Source organism: Triticum urartu, chromosome 7 (genome assembly GCF_003073215.2).
Source record: "Triticum urartu cultivar G1812 chromosome 7, Tu2.1, whole genome shotgun sequence".
In the NCBI taxonomy this organism is placed as follows: domain Eukaryota; kingdom Viridiplantae; phylum Streptophyta; class Magnoliopsida; order Poales; family Poaceae; genus Triticum; species Triticum urartu.
Window position 1 is genome coordinate 631,359,674 of NC_053028.1, and position 12,734 is coordinate 631,372,407.

The following is a 12,734-nucleotide window of genomic DNA, read 5'->3' on the forward strand; positions in this document are numbered from 1 at the left end:
ACAGATTCTGTTTTTCGTGTGTTGTTTGCTTATTTTGATGAATCTATGGCTAGTAAAATAGTTTATAAACCATAGAGAAGTTGGAATAAAGTAGGTTTAACACAAATATAAATAAAGAATGAGTTCATTACAGTACCTTGAAGTGGTGTTTTGTTTTCTTTTGCTAACGGAGCTCACGAGATTTTCTACTTTAAGTTTTGTGTTGTGAAGTTTTCAAGTTTTGGGTGAAAGATTTGATGGATTATGGAACAAGGAGTGGCAAGAGCCTAAGCTTGGGGATTCCCATGGAACCCCAAGATAATCTAAGTACACCTAAAAGCCAAAGCTTGGGGATGCCCCGGAAGGCATCCCCTCTTTCGTCTACTTCCATCGGTAACTTTACTTGGAGCTATATTTTTATTCACCACATGATATGTGTTTTGCTTGGAGCGTCTTGTATTATTTGAGTCTTTATTTGTTAGTTTTCCACAATCATCCTTTCTGTACACACCTTTTGAGAGAAACACACATGATTCGGAAATTGTTAGAATACTCTATGTGCTTCACTTATATCTTTTGAGTTATATAGTTTTTTCTCTAGTGCTTCACTTATATCTTTTAGAGCACGTCGGTGGATTTGTTTTATAGAAACTATTGTTATCTCATGCTTCACTTAGATTATTTTGAGAGTCCTACAAAACAGCATGGTAATTTGCTTTAATTATGTTAGGCATTCAAGATTAATAATAAAAAATTTTCTTATGAGTGTGTTGAATACTATGAGAACTTTGATACATGATAATTGTTTCGAGATATGGAGATGGTGATATTAGAGTCATGCTAGCTGAGTAGTTGTGAATTTGAGAAATACTTGTGTTAAAGTTTGTGATTCCCATAGCATGCACGTATGGTGAACCGTTATGTGATGTAGTCGGAGCATGATTTATTTATTGATTGTCTTCCTTATGAGTGGCAGTCGGGGACGAGCGATGGTCTTTTCCTACCAATCTATCCCCCTAGGAGCATGCGCGTAATACTTTGCTTTGGTAACTTGTAGATTTTTGCAATAAGTATATGAGTTCTTTATGACTAAGGTTGAGTCCATGGATCATACGCACTTTTCTTCCTTCCACCATTGCTAGCCTCTCTAATACCGCGCACCTTTCGCCGGTATCATACACCCACCATATACCTTCCTCAAAACAGCCACCATATCTACCTATCATGGCATTTCCATAGCTATTCCGAGATATATTGCCATGCAACTTTCCACCGTTCCATTTACTATGACACGCTCCATCATTGTCATATTGCTTTGCATGATCATGTAGTTGACATTGTATTTGTGGCAAAGCCACCGTTCATAATTCTTTCATACATGTCACTCTTGATTCATTGCATATCCCGGTACACCGCCGGAGGCATTCACATAGAGTCATATTTTGTTCTAAGTATTGAGTTGTAAGTAAATAAAAGTGTGGTGATCATCATTTTTAGAGCATTGTCCCAAGTGAGGAAAGTATAATGGAGACTATGATTCCCCCACAAGCCGGGATGAGACTCCGGACGAAAAAAGAGAGGCCAAAGAAGCCCAAAAAAAGGCCATAAAAAGGCCCAAATAAAAAAATATGAGAGAAAAAGAGAGAAGGGACAATGCTACTATCCTTTTACCACACTTGTGCTTCAAAGTAGCACCATGATCTTCATAATAGAGAGTCTCCTATGTTATCACTTTCATATACTAGTGGGAATTTTTCATTATAGAACTTGGCTTGTATATTCCAATGATGGGCTTCCTCAAAATGCCCTAGGTCTTCGTGAGCAAGCGAGTTGGATGCACACCCACTTAGTTCCTTTTGTTGAGCTTTCATATACTTATAGCTCTAGTGCATCCATTGCATGGCAATCCCTACTCACTCACATTGATATCTATTGATGGGCATCTCCATAGCCCATTGATATGCCTAGTTGATGTGAGACTATCTTCCCCCTGTTTGTCTCCTCCACAACCACCATTCTATTCCACCTAAAGTGCTATGTCCATGGCTCACGCTCATGTATTGCGTGAAGATTGAAAAAGTTTGAGAACACCAAAAGTATGAAACAATTGCTTGGCTTGTCATCGGTGTTGTGCATGATTTAAATACTTTGTGTGGTGAAGATAGAGCATACCCAGACTATATGATTTTGTAGGGATAACTTTCTTTGGCCATGTTATTTTGAAGAGACATAATTGCTTAGTTAGTATGCTTGAAGTATTATTATTTATTTGTCAATATTGAAATTTTGTCTTGAATCTTTCGGATCTGAATATTCATACCACAATTAAGAAGTTACATTGAAATTATGCCAAGTAGCATTCCACATCAATAATCCTGTTTTTATCATTTACCTACTCGAGGACGAGCAGGAATTAAGCTTGGGGATGCTTGATACGTCTCCAACGTATCTATAATTATTGATTGTTCCATGCTATATTTTATTATATTTTGGACATTATTGGGCTTTATTATACATTTTTATATTATTTTTCAGACTAACCTATTAACCGGAGGCCCAACCCAGAATTGTTGTTTTTTTGTTGCCTATTTTAGGGTTTCGCAGAAAAAGAATATCAAACGGAGTCCAAACGGAATGAAACCTTTGGGAACGTGATTTTTGGAACGAACATGATCCAGAGGACTTGGACCCTACGTCAAGACATCAACCAAGAGGCCACGAGGTACGGGGTGCGCCTACCCCCCTAGACGCGCCCTCCACCCTCGTGGCCCCCCTGTTGCTCCACCGACGTACTCCTTCCTCCTATATATACCTACGTACCCCCAAACTACCAGATATGGAGCCAAAACCCTAATTCCACCGCCGTAACTTTATGTATCCACGAGATCCCATCTTGGGGCCTTTTCAGGAGCTCCGCTGGAGGAGGCATCGATCACGGAGAGCTTCTACATCAACACCATAGCCTCTCCGATGAAGGGTGAGTAGTTTACCTCAGACCTACGGGTCCATAGTTATTAGCTAGATGGCTTCTTCCCTCTTTTTGGATCTCAATACAAAGTTCCCCCCTCTCTTGTGGAGATCTATTCGATGTAATCTTCTTTTGCGGTGTGTTTGTTGAGACCGATGAATTGTGGGTTTATGATCAAGTTTATCTATGAACAATATTTGAATCTTCTCTGAATTCTTTTATGTATGATTGGTTATCTTTGCAAGTCTCTTCAAATTATCAGTTTGGTTTGGCCTACTAGATTGATCTTTCTTGCAATGGGAGAAGTGCTTAGCTTTGGCTTCAATCTTGCGGTGTCCTTTCCCAGTGATAGTAGGGGCAGCAAGGCACGTATTGTATTGTTGCCATCGAGGATAACAAGATGGGGTTTATTTCATATTGCATGAGTTTATCCCTCTACATCATGTCATCTTGCTTAAAGCGTTACTCTGTTCTCTTGAACTTAATACTCTAGATGCATGCTGGATAGCGGTCGATGTGTGGAGTAATAGTAGTAGATGCAGGCAGGAGTCAGTCTACTTGTCTCGGACGTGATGCCTATATACGTGATCATACCTAGATATTCTCATAACTATGCTCAATTATGTCAATTGCTCAACAGTAATTTGTTTACCCACCATGAATACTTATGCTCTTGAGAGAAGCCACTAGTGAAACCTATGGCCCCGGGTCTATCTTCCATCATATTAATCTTCCAATACTTAGTTATTTTTATCACCTTTTATTTTACTTTGCATCTTTATCACAAAAATACCAAAAAATATTATCTTATCATATCTATCAGATCTCACTCTCGTAAGTGACCGTGTAGGGATTGACAACCCCTTATCGCATTGGTTGCGAGGATTTATTTGTTTGTGTAGGTGCGAGGGACTCGTGCGTGGCCTCCTACTGGATTGATACCTTGGTTCTCAAAAACTGAGGGAAATACTTACGCTACTTTCCTGCATCACCCTTTCCTCTTCAAGGGAAAACCAACGCAAGTGCTCAAGAGGTAGCAATCACCAAAACATACATCAAGTAGATCACGTGAATATCCCATTGTCACCACAGATAAGCACATGCAAGACATACATCAATTGTTCTCAAATCCTTAAAGACTCAATCCGATAAGATAACTTCAAGGGGAAAACTCAATCCATTACAAGAGAGTAGAGGGGGAGAAACATCATAAGATCCAACTATAATAGCAAAGCTCACGATACATCAAGATCGTGCCAAATCAAGAACACGAGAGAGAGAGAGATCAAACACATAGGTATTGGTATATACCCTCAGCCCCGAGGGTGAACTACTCCCTCCTCGTCATGGGGAGCGCCGGGATGATGAAGATGTCCATCGGAGAGGGATTCCCCCTCCGACAGGGTGCTGGAACGGGTCTAGATTGGTTTTCGGTTGCTACGGAGGCTTGCGGTGGCGCAACTCCCGATCTAGGTTTCTTTCTGGAGGTTTGGGGTTAAATAAGAAGCGTTGGCGTCAGGAACAAGTCAGGGGGGTCCACGAGGTGGCCACGAGGTAGGGGGTGCCCCCACCCTCGTGGTGGCCTCGGGACTCTTCTGGTCCCTCTCCGATGCTCCGTGGGCTTCTTCTGGTCCAAAAATGATCTCCGTAAATTTTCAGGTTAATTGGACTTCGTTTGATATTCCTTTTCTGCCATAATCAAAAACAAGGAAAAAACAAAAACTGGCACTGGGCTCTAGGTTAAAAGGTTAGTCCCAAAAATCATATAAAATAGCATAGAAAACATCCTAGATGGATAATATAATATAATGGAACAATAAAAAATTATAGATACGTTGGAGACGTATGAGGCCCCTGGGTGGGCACAACCCACCAGGGCGCGACCCCCTCTCCTGGCGCGCCTAGGTGGGTTGTCCCCTCCTGGTGGCCCCGCGGACCCTGAAACCAACACTATAAAATCCTATTTTCGGAGAAAAAAATCAGGGAGAAAGAATTATCGCAATCCACGAGATGGAGCCTCCGCCAAGCCCCGTTCTTCCTTGGGAGGGCAGATCTGGAGTCCGTTTGGGCCTCCGGAGAGGGGGATCTTCATTCTTTGTCATCACCAACCCTTCTCCATCGCCAATTCCATGATGCTCCCCACGGGAGTGAGTAATTCCTTTGTAGGCTCGCTGGTGGGTGAGGAGTTGGATGAGATTCATCATGTAATCGAGTTAGTTTTGTTAGGGCTTGATCCCTAGTATCCATTATGTTATTAGATTGATGTTGCTATGACTTTGCCATGCTTAATGCTTGTCACTTTGGGCCCGGGTGCCATGATTTCAGATCTGAACCGTTTATGTTATCATCATTATATCCATATTCTAGATCCGATCTTGCAAGTTATAGTCACCTACTACGTGTTATGATCCGACAACCCCGGAGTGACAACAACCGAGCCCACTCTTAGTGATGACCATAGTTTGAGGAGTTCATGTATTCACTATGTGTTAATGCTTTGTTCTGGTTCTCTATTAAAAGGAGGCCTTAATATCCCTTAGTTTCCAATGTGGACCCCGCTGCCACGGGTTTGTAGGACAAAAGATGTCATGCAAGTTCTTTTAATAAAGCACGTATGACTATTTACGGAATACATGCCTACATTATATCGATGAACCGGAGCTAGTGCCGTATCGCCCTAGGTTATAACTTTCACATGATGAATATCATCCAAAAAGTCACCGATCCAATGCCTACGAACTTTTTCATATTGTCTCTGCTAAGTTACTACTGCTATCATCACTGTTACACTTGCTATGAAATTACTGCTGTCACTGTTACTGTTACTGTTACTATTGTTGCTGTCACTACTATCAAAACTATCAAACTACTTTTCTACTGATCACTTTGCTGAAGATAATTAATCTCCAGGTGTGGTTGAATTGACAACTTAGATGCTAATACCTTCAAATATTCTTTGGCTCCCCTTGTGTCGAATCTATAAATTTGTGTTGAATACTCTACCCTCGAAAACTGTTGTGATCCCCTATACTTGTGGGTTATCAGCCATACGTTCGGTGCTTGGTCAGTTGGATCACGAAGATGTTCGACTACATCAACCGCGTTACTAAAACGCTTCCGCTTTCAGTCTACGAGGGTACGTGGACACACTCTCCCCGCTCGTTGCTATGTGATACGTCTCCAACGTATCTATAATTTTTGATTGTTCCATGATATTATATATTCTATTTTGGATGTTTAATGGGCTTATTTATACACTTTTATATTATTTTTGGGACTAACCTATTAACCGGAGGCCCAGCCCAAATTGCTATTTTTTTGCCTATTTCAGTGTTTCGCAGAAAAAGAATATCAAACCGAGTCCAAACGGAATAAAACCTTCGGGAGCGTGATTTTTGGAACAAACATGATCCAGAGGACTTGGAGTGGACGTCAAGCAACCAACGAGGAAGCCACGAGGCAGGGGCGCGCGCCCTCCACCCTCATGGGCCCCTCGTGGCTCCACCGACCTACTTCTTCCTCCTATATATACCTACGTACCCTGAAAACATTGAGGAGCACCATGAAAACCTAATTCCACCGCCGCAACCTTCTGTACCCATGAGATCCCATCTTGGGGGCTTTTTCGGCGCTCCGCCGGAGGGGGCATTGATCACGGAGGGCTTCTACATCTACACCATAGCCTCTCCGATGATGTGTGAGTAGTTTACCTCAGACCTTCGGGTCCATAGTTATTAGCTAGATGGCTTCTTCTCTCTCTTTGGATCTCAATACAAAGTTCTCCTCGATTCTCTTGGAGATCTATTTGATGTAATATTCTTTTGTGGTGTGTTTGTCGAGATCCGATGAATTGTGGGTTTATGATCAAGATTATCTATGAACAATATTTGAATCTTCTCTGAATTCTTTTATGTATGATTGGTTATCTTTGCAAGTCTCTTCGAATTTTCAGTTTGGTTTGGCCTACTAGATTGATCTTCCTTGCAATGGGAGAAGTGCTTAGCTTTGGGTTCAATCTTGCGGTGCTCGATCCAAGTGACAGTAGGGGAAATGACACGTATTGTATTGTTGCCATCGAGGATAAAAATTTGGGGTTTATATCATATTGCATGAGTGTATCCCTCTACATCATGTCATCTTGCTTAAAGCGTTACTCCGTTCTTATGAACTTAATACTCTAGATGCATGCTCGATAGCGGTCGATGTGTGGAGTAATAGTAGTAGATGCAGGCATGAGTCGGTCTACTTGTCACAAACGTGATGGCTATATACATGATCATACCTAGATATTCTCATAACTATGCTCAATTCTATCAATTTCTCGACAGTAATTTGTTCACCCACCGTAATACTTATGCTATCTTGAGAGAAGCCACTAGTGAAACCTATGGCCCCCGGGTCTATCTTCCATCATATTAATCTCCCGTTAACTAGCTATTTCTGGCACCATTTATTTTGCAATCTTTACTTTCAATCTATATCATAAAAATACCAAAAATATTTATCTTATTATTATTCAGATCTCACTCTTGCAAGTGGCCGGGAAGGGATTGACAACCCCTTTATCCCGTTGGTTGCAAGGTTCTTATTTGTTTGTGTAGGTACGAGGTGACTCGCGCGTGGTCTCCTACGTATTACTTTGATTCAGCGGTATTGTTGGATGAAGCGGCCCGGACCGACATTACATGACCGCGTTCATGAGACTGGTTCTATGGACGTGCTTCGCACGCAGGTGGCTAGCGGGTGTCTATTGGTCCAACTTTAGTTTAATCGAGTTTGACTACACCTGGTCCTTGTTGAAGGTTAAAACAACACACTTGACAAAAAATCGTTGTGGTTTTGATGCGTAGGTAAGAACGGTTCATGCTAGAAGCCCGTAGCAGCCATGTAAAACTTGCAACAACAAAGTAGAGGACATCTAACTTGTTTTTGCATGTTGTGATGTGATATGGTCAAGACGTGATGAGATATAAATTGTTGTATGAGATGATCATGTTTTGTTAAAGTTATTGGCAACTGGCAAAAGCCTTATGGTTGTCTCTTTATTGCATAAGATGCAAGCGCAATATAATTGCTTTACTTTATTGCTATGCGATAGCAATAGTTGCAAAAGCAATAGTTTGTGAGACGACCATATAACGACACGTTGATAGAGATCAAGATGATGGAGATCATGGTGTCATGCCGGTGACAATGGAGATCATGACGGTACTTTGGAGATGGAGATCAAAGGCACAAGATGATGATGGCCATATCATGTCACATATTTTGATTGCATGTGATGTTTATCTCTTATGCATCTTATTTTGCTTAGTACGAAGGTAGCATTATGAGATGATCACTTACTAAAATTTCAAGGTATAAGTGTTCTCCCTGAGTATGCACCGTTGTGACAGTTCGTCGTGCCAAGACACCACGTGATGACCGGGTGTGATAAGCTCTACGTTCACATACAATGGGTGCAAGCCAGTTTTGCACGTGCAGAATACTCGGGTTAAACTTGACGAGCCTAGCATATGCGGATATGGCCTCGGAACACTGGAGACTGAAAGGTCGAACATGAATCATATCGTAGATATGATCAACATAGAGATGTTCACCATTGAAGACTGCTCCATCTCACGTGATGATCATACATGGTTTAGTTGATATGGATCACGTGATCATTTAGATGACTCGAGGGATGTCTATCTAAGTGGGAGTTCTGAAGTAATACGATTAATTGAACTTAATTTATCATGAACTTAGTCCTGATGGTTTTTGCATATCTATTTTGTAGATCAATAGCTCGCGTTGTAGCTCCCCTATGTTTTTGATATGTTCCTAGAGAAAACTATGTTGAAAGATGATAGTAGCAATGATGCAGACTGGGTCCGTGATCTGAGGATTATCCTCATTGCTGCACAGAAGAATTATGTCCTTGATGCACCGCTAGGTGACTGACCTATTGCATGAGCAGATGCAGATGTTATGAACGTTTGGCAAGCTCGGTATGATGACTACTTGATAGTTTAGTGCGCCATGCTTTACGTATTAGAACCGGGACTTCAAAAATGTTTTGAATGCCACATAGCATATAAGATATTCCAAGAGCTGAAATTGACTCATGCTAGAGTCGAGAGGTATGAGACCTCTGACAAGTACTTTGGCTACAATATGGAGGAGAATAGCTCAACCTGTGAGCATGTGCTCAGAATGTCTGAGTACTACAATCTCTTGAAACAAGTGTGAGTTAATCTTCCAAGATAGTGATTAACAGAGGTCTCTAGTCACGATCACCAAGTTACTAGAACTTCGTGCTGAACTATAATATGCAAGGGGTGGAAAAGACAATTCCTGAGCTCTTCACAATGCTAAAGGCTGCGGAGGTAGAAATCAAATAGAGCATCAAGTGTTGATGGTAAATGTCGGTGTCAAATCCGGCGGATCTCGGGTAGGGGGTCCCGAACTGTGCGTCTAAGGCGGATGGTAACAGGAGGCAGGGAACATGATGTTTTACCCAGGTTCGGGCCCTCTTGATGGAGGTAAAACCCTACGTCCTGCTTGATTTATTCTTGATGATATGAGTATTACATGAGTTGATCTACCACGATATCGGAGAGGCTAAACCCTAGAAGCTAGCCTATGGTATGATTGTATCTTGTCCTACGGACTAAAACCCTCCAGTTTATATAGACACCGGAGGGGGCTAGGGTTACACAAGGTTGGTTACAAAGGAGGAGATATACATATCCGTATTGCCTAGCTTGCCTTCCACGCCAAGTAGAGTCCCATCCGGACACGAGACGAAGTCTTCAATCTTGTATCTTCATAGTCCAACAGTCCGGCAAAAGGATACAGTCCGGCTGTCCGGAGACCCCCTAATCTAGGACTCCCTCAGTAGCCCCTGAACCAGGCTTCAATGACGATGAGTCCGGCGCGCAGTGTTGTCTTCGGCATTGCAAGGCGGGTTCTTCTCCAATTTTCAAGTGTTCGTAAGCAGTTTCGGCCTCATAAATGTAAAACCTCTTGGCTTCTGTGCCCAATAAGGGCTATCTCCTACACGTCGAATGAATACGAGGCGCCAGGGCGTTTTTACATTCGCCCCCCTAGCCAGATAAATAAATTGTCTATTAAAGGGATGGGGATTCTTAGATCCGATCCATACCATCCTCCCCCCAGCGAGAATCCATCAGAGCGCGTTTCGGAAAGATCCATTCCAGCATGGCCGACCTCCGCAGCTCCTCCTCCCGCCCCCGTAGCCCTAAGACCGGTGATTGGGAGAGGTGGTCAATCCCACAAAGTCAATTGGTCGAACTGCAGACCAAGGGATTTCTCCCTCCGGCGTATATGGTGCCCGTCCGAGCCGGGCTCGCCACCTACAATGGTGGGGAGCAAGCGGAGAGCTTCCCCAGCCCCTCTACGGGGGAGCGGGTATGCCTTGTCCCCTATCTATTGAGGGGACTCGGATTTCCAATTCATCCGTTCCTCCGCGGGCTCCTGGAGTTCTACGGCCTCCAATTACACAATTTCACCCCTGACTCCATTCTACATATCGCCGGCTATGTTGCTCTCTGCGAGTTGTTCCTGGGTTGCGAGGCTCACTTCGAGCTGTGGAAAAGGCTATTTTGCCTCGTCCCTCGCACACAGAGGGGATCACTTTATCAAGTGGGCGGAGCCGAAATATGGCGCATCGCCGGTACCGGATACTTGTCCGGTACCCCGAAGAAGTCGTCCGAAGACTGGCCTTCGGAATGGTTTTATATGGATGACGTTCCCCTTCCGGACCCTGTTCGGCGGGGTCTTCCTGAGTTCAACAATGCTCCTCTGAAGAAACGCCGAAGTTGGCGCCCACGGAGCCCCCAGGTGGAAGACAATGGAGAAGTCCTCTATCTGATGAACCGGATTAAAGCACTGGCTCAATCAGGATTGACAGTAATCGAAGTTATGTCGATTTGCATAATGCGGGGAGTACAACCACTTCAATATCGTGGGCACCCCTTGTGGTGTTTTAACGGGGCGGATGATGCCACCCGCTGCAGGCGTAAGGGTCCGGAAAATGCTGCCGCTTTAGCAAAAATTCTGTCCGAATTGTTCAAGGGAGAGGAAGAGGAGTTCACCCGCATTAAGCCACGGGATGGATTCTCCATGTACAATCCTCCAAGTTGGGTAAGTTATATCTCCTTACTCCCATTTTTCCCGCATTCATTGTCGTACGTATTCACCTTGCCACTTTGCGACAGGAACTGCGAAAAGCCATAAAGGAGATTAGCAGCCCTTCTCCACAACCAGAGGACCCTGACCGGGCCCTCGACTCCGGACTTGAAGAAGATCCGGTTATATTTGTGGAGCTGATAGACCGACAGTTCTATCAGTTAAGCTGCGATGATGCCATGGTGGCCATTACGGCCGACTATCCCGGACTGCTCCCTGCATCGCACGCAACAAAAACCAAAAATCCCAACTCCAAAAACTAGGATCCCCTTTTAGACACTTCACCCACCACATACATATGGCATTTTTACAGGGAAGGCATTCGGGACGCCCCGCCGAACCCGCAACAACTCGCCAACAAGAGGCACAGAGGTCGGGTAGGCCAAAAAGGAAGGCGGTCAGGACGGAGACGCCGGCGCAAAGGTATAACAAAAACCCCGCTCCGTGGTTGTCGTCTTTCTTGAAATGTAATGACGCCCGTGTTTCTTTAACAGAAAAAACGCTCGCCGGAATATGTTCGGCGATGTTACTAATCACGCCTCCACCAGTCGGGCGCCAGGACCGGACATAGAGGCGGAAGCCGATATGGGGCGGGCGTCGGATAATCCCCTACAGAGGAAGCAGATAGATTATCCGCTACAAACTTAGAAGTGGAAAGCGCCATGAATCATAGGCGCCGCCGAGCCGTACTCCGTGACGCTTGTTTCTCACCAGAGGCATTTGATGCCTTGAATTCTGGAGAGGCGTACCTCCGTGCCGCTCAAGATGGTCTAGTAAGAGCCACGGATCAGTATGTAAAGGATGTACGGGTAAGTAAATCTGACGATTTATATGTATCAGTAGCCCCTGAGACTTGAAACAGTTAGCAGAACTGATTTAAGGACCCTCTTTATTGTGCAGGTTCTTACAGAGAAGAATAATAGGCTATCACAGGAGCTAGAGGATTGCAAGACCCAACTGCGGGCCGCTGTTGCCGCATTGCAGGAACCGAAAAAGTCACCCGCTGGTAACATTTACTTTAAGGAATGATGGTTACCATATAGTGTGCAGCGTGGCTGCAGATCTAACAATAGATGTTGTAGATGAATCCGGGGAAAATCCGGAGGACCAGCATGTCGTGCAACAGCTAGAGGCTAGCGAACGCGTGCTGACTGAGGTTAGGCGGGAGAAAAACAATCTCCAAGACGCCAATATCAAGCTGAGCATGGAACTAAAAGACGTTCGAGCCCAGCTTGCAGACTCCGAGAAGGAGAATAAGCGGCTTCGGCGCGGCATTTTCAGCAAGTGCTTGAACGAATCCTTTTGAAGGAGTTCGACGAAGAAGCTGACTGACAGCGTTATGTCTGTAGGTATGCTGACGGGTCATCCCACGGAGGAAATTCCCGGGTCTGCGGGTGATCTTCTATCCGAGCTCTCACATCTGCACGAACAAGTTCGGCAGGTGATGCAAGGTGTTACCCAGGCCTTGTGGCCATCCGTCTCCCTGCCAGAGGGCGTTGCAGAGCTTGCGGAGAAGCTCAAGGGAGCACTGCGGCGCTTCCGATTATGGAAGATATCGGCCTGCCGACAAGGTGCCAGAGAAGCCTGGGCCATG

General features: G+C 44.2%; 1 long non-coding RNA gene across 1 annotated transcript; it reads left to right on the plus strand.

Annotated features, from left to right (window-relative positions):
* The first annotated feature begins 11,886 nt into the window (after nucleotides 1–11,886).
* Nucleotides 11,887–12,278, plus strand: LOC125525564. The gene is made up of 3 exons (XR_007291356.1): nucleotides 11,887–11,949; nucleotides 12,041–12,146; nucleotides 12,223–12,278. It is a non-coding gene; the product is annotated as an uncharacterized LOC125525564 (long non-coding RNA).
* Nucleotides 12,279–12,734: the final 456 nt, after the last annotated feature.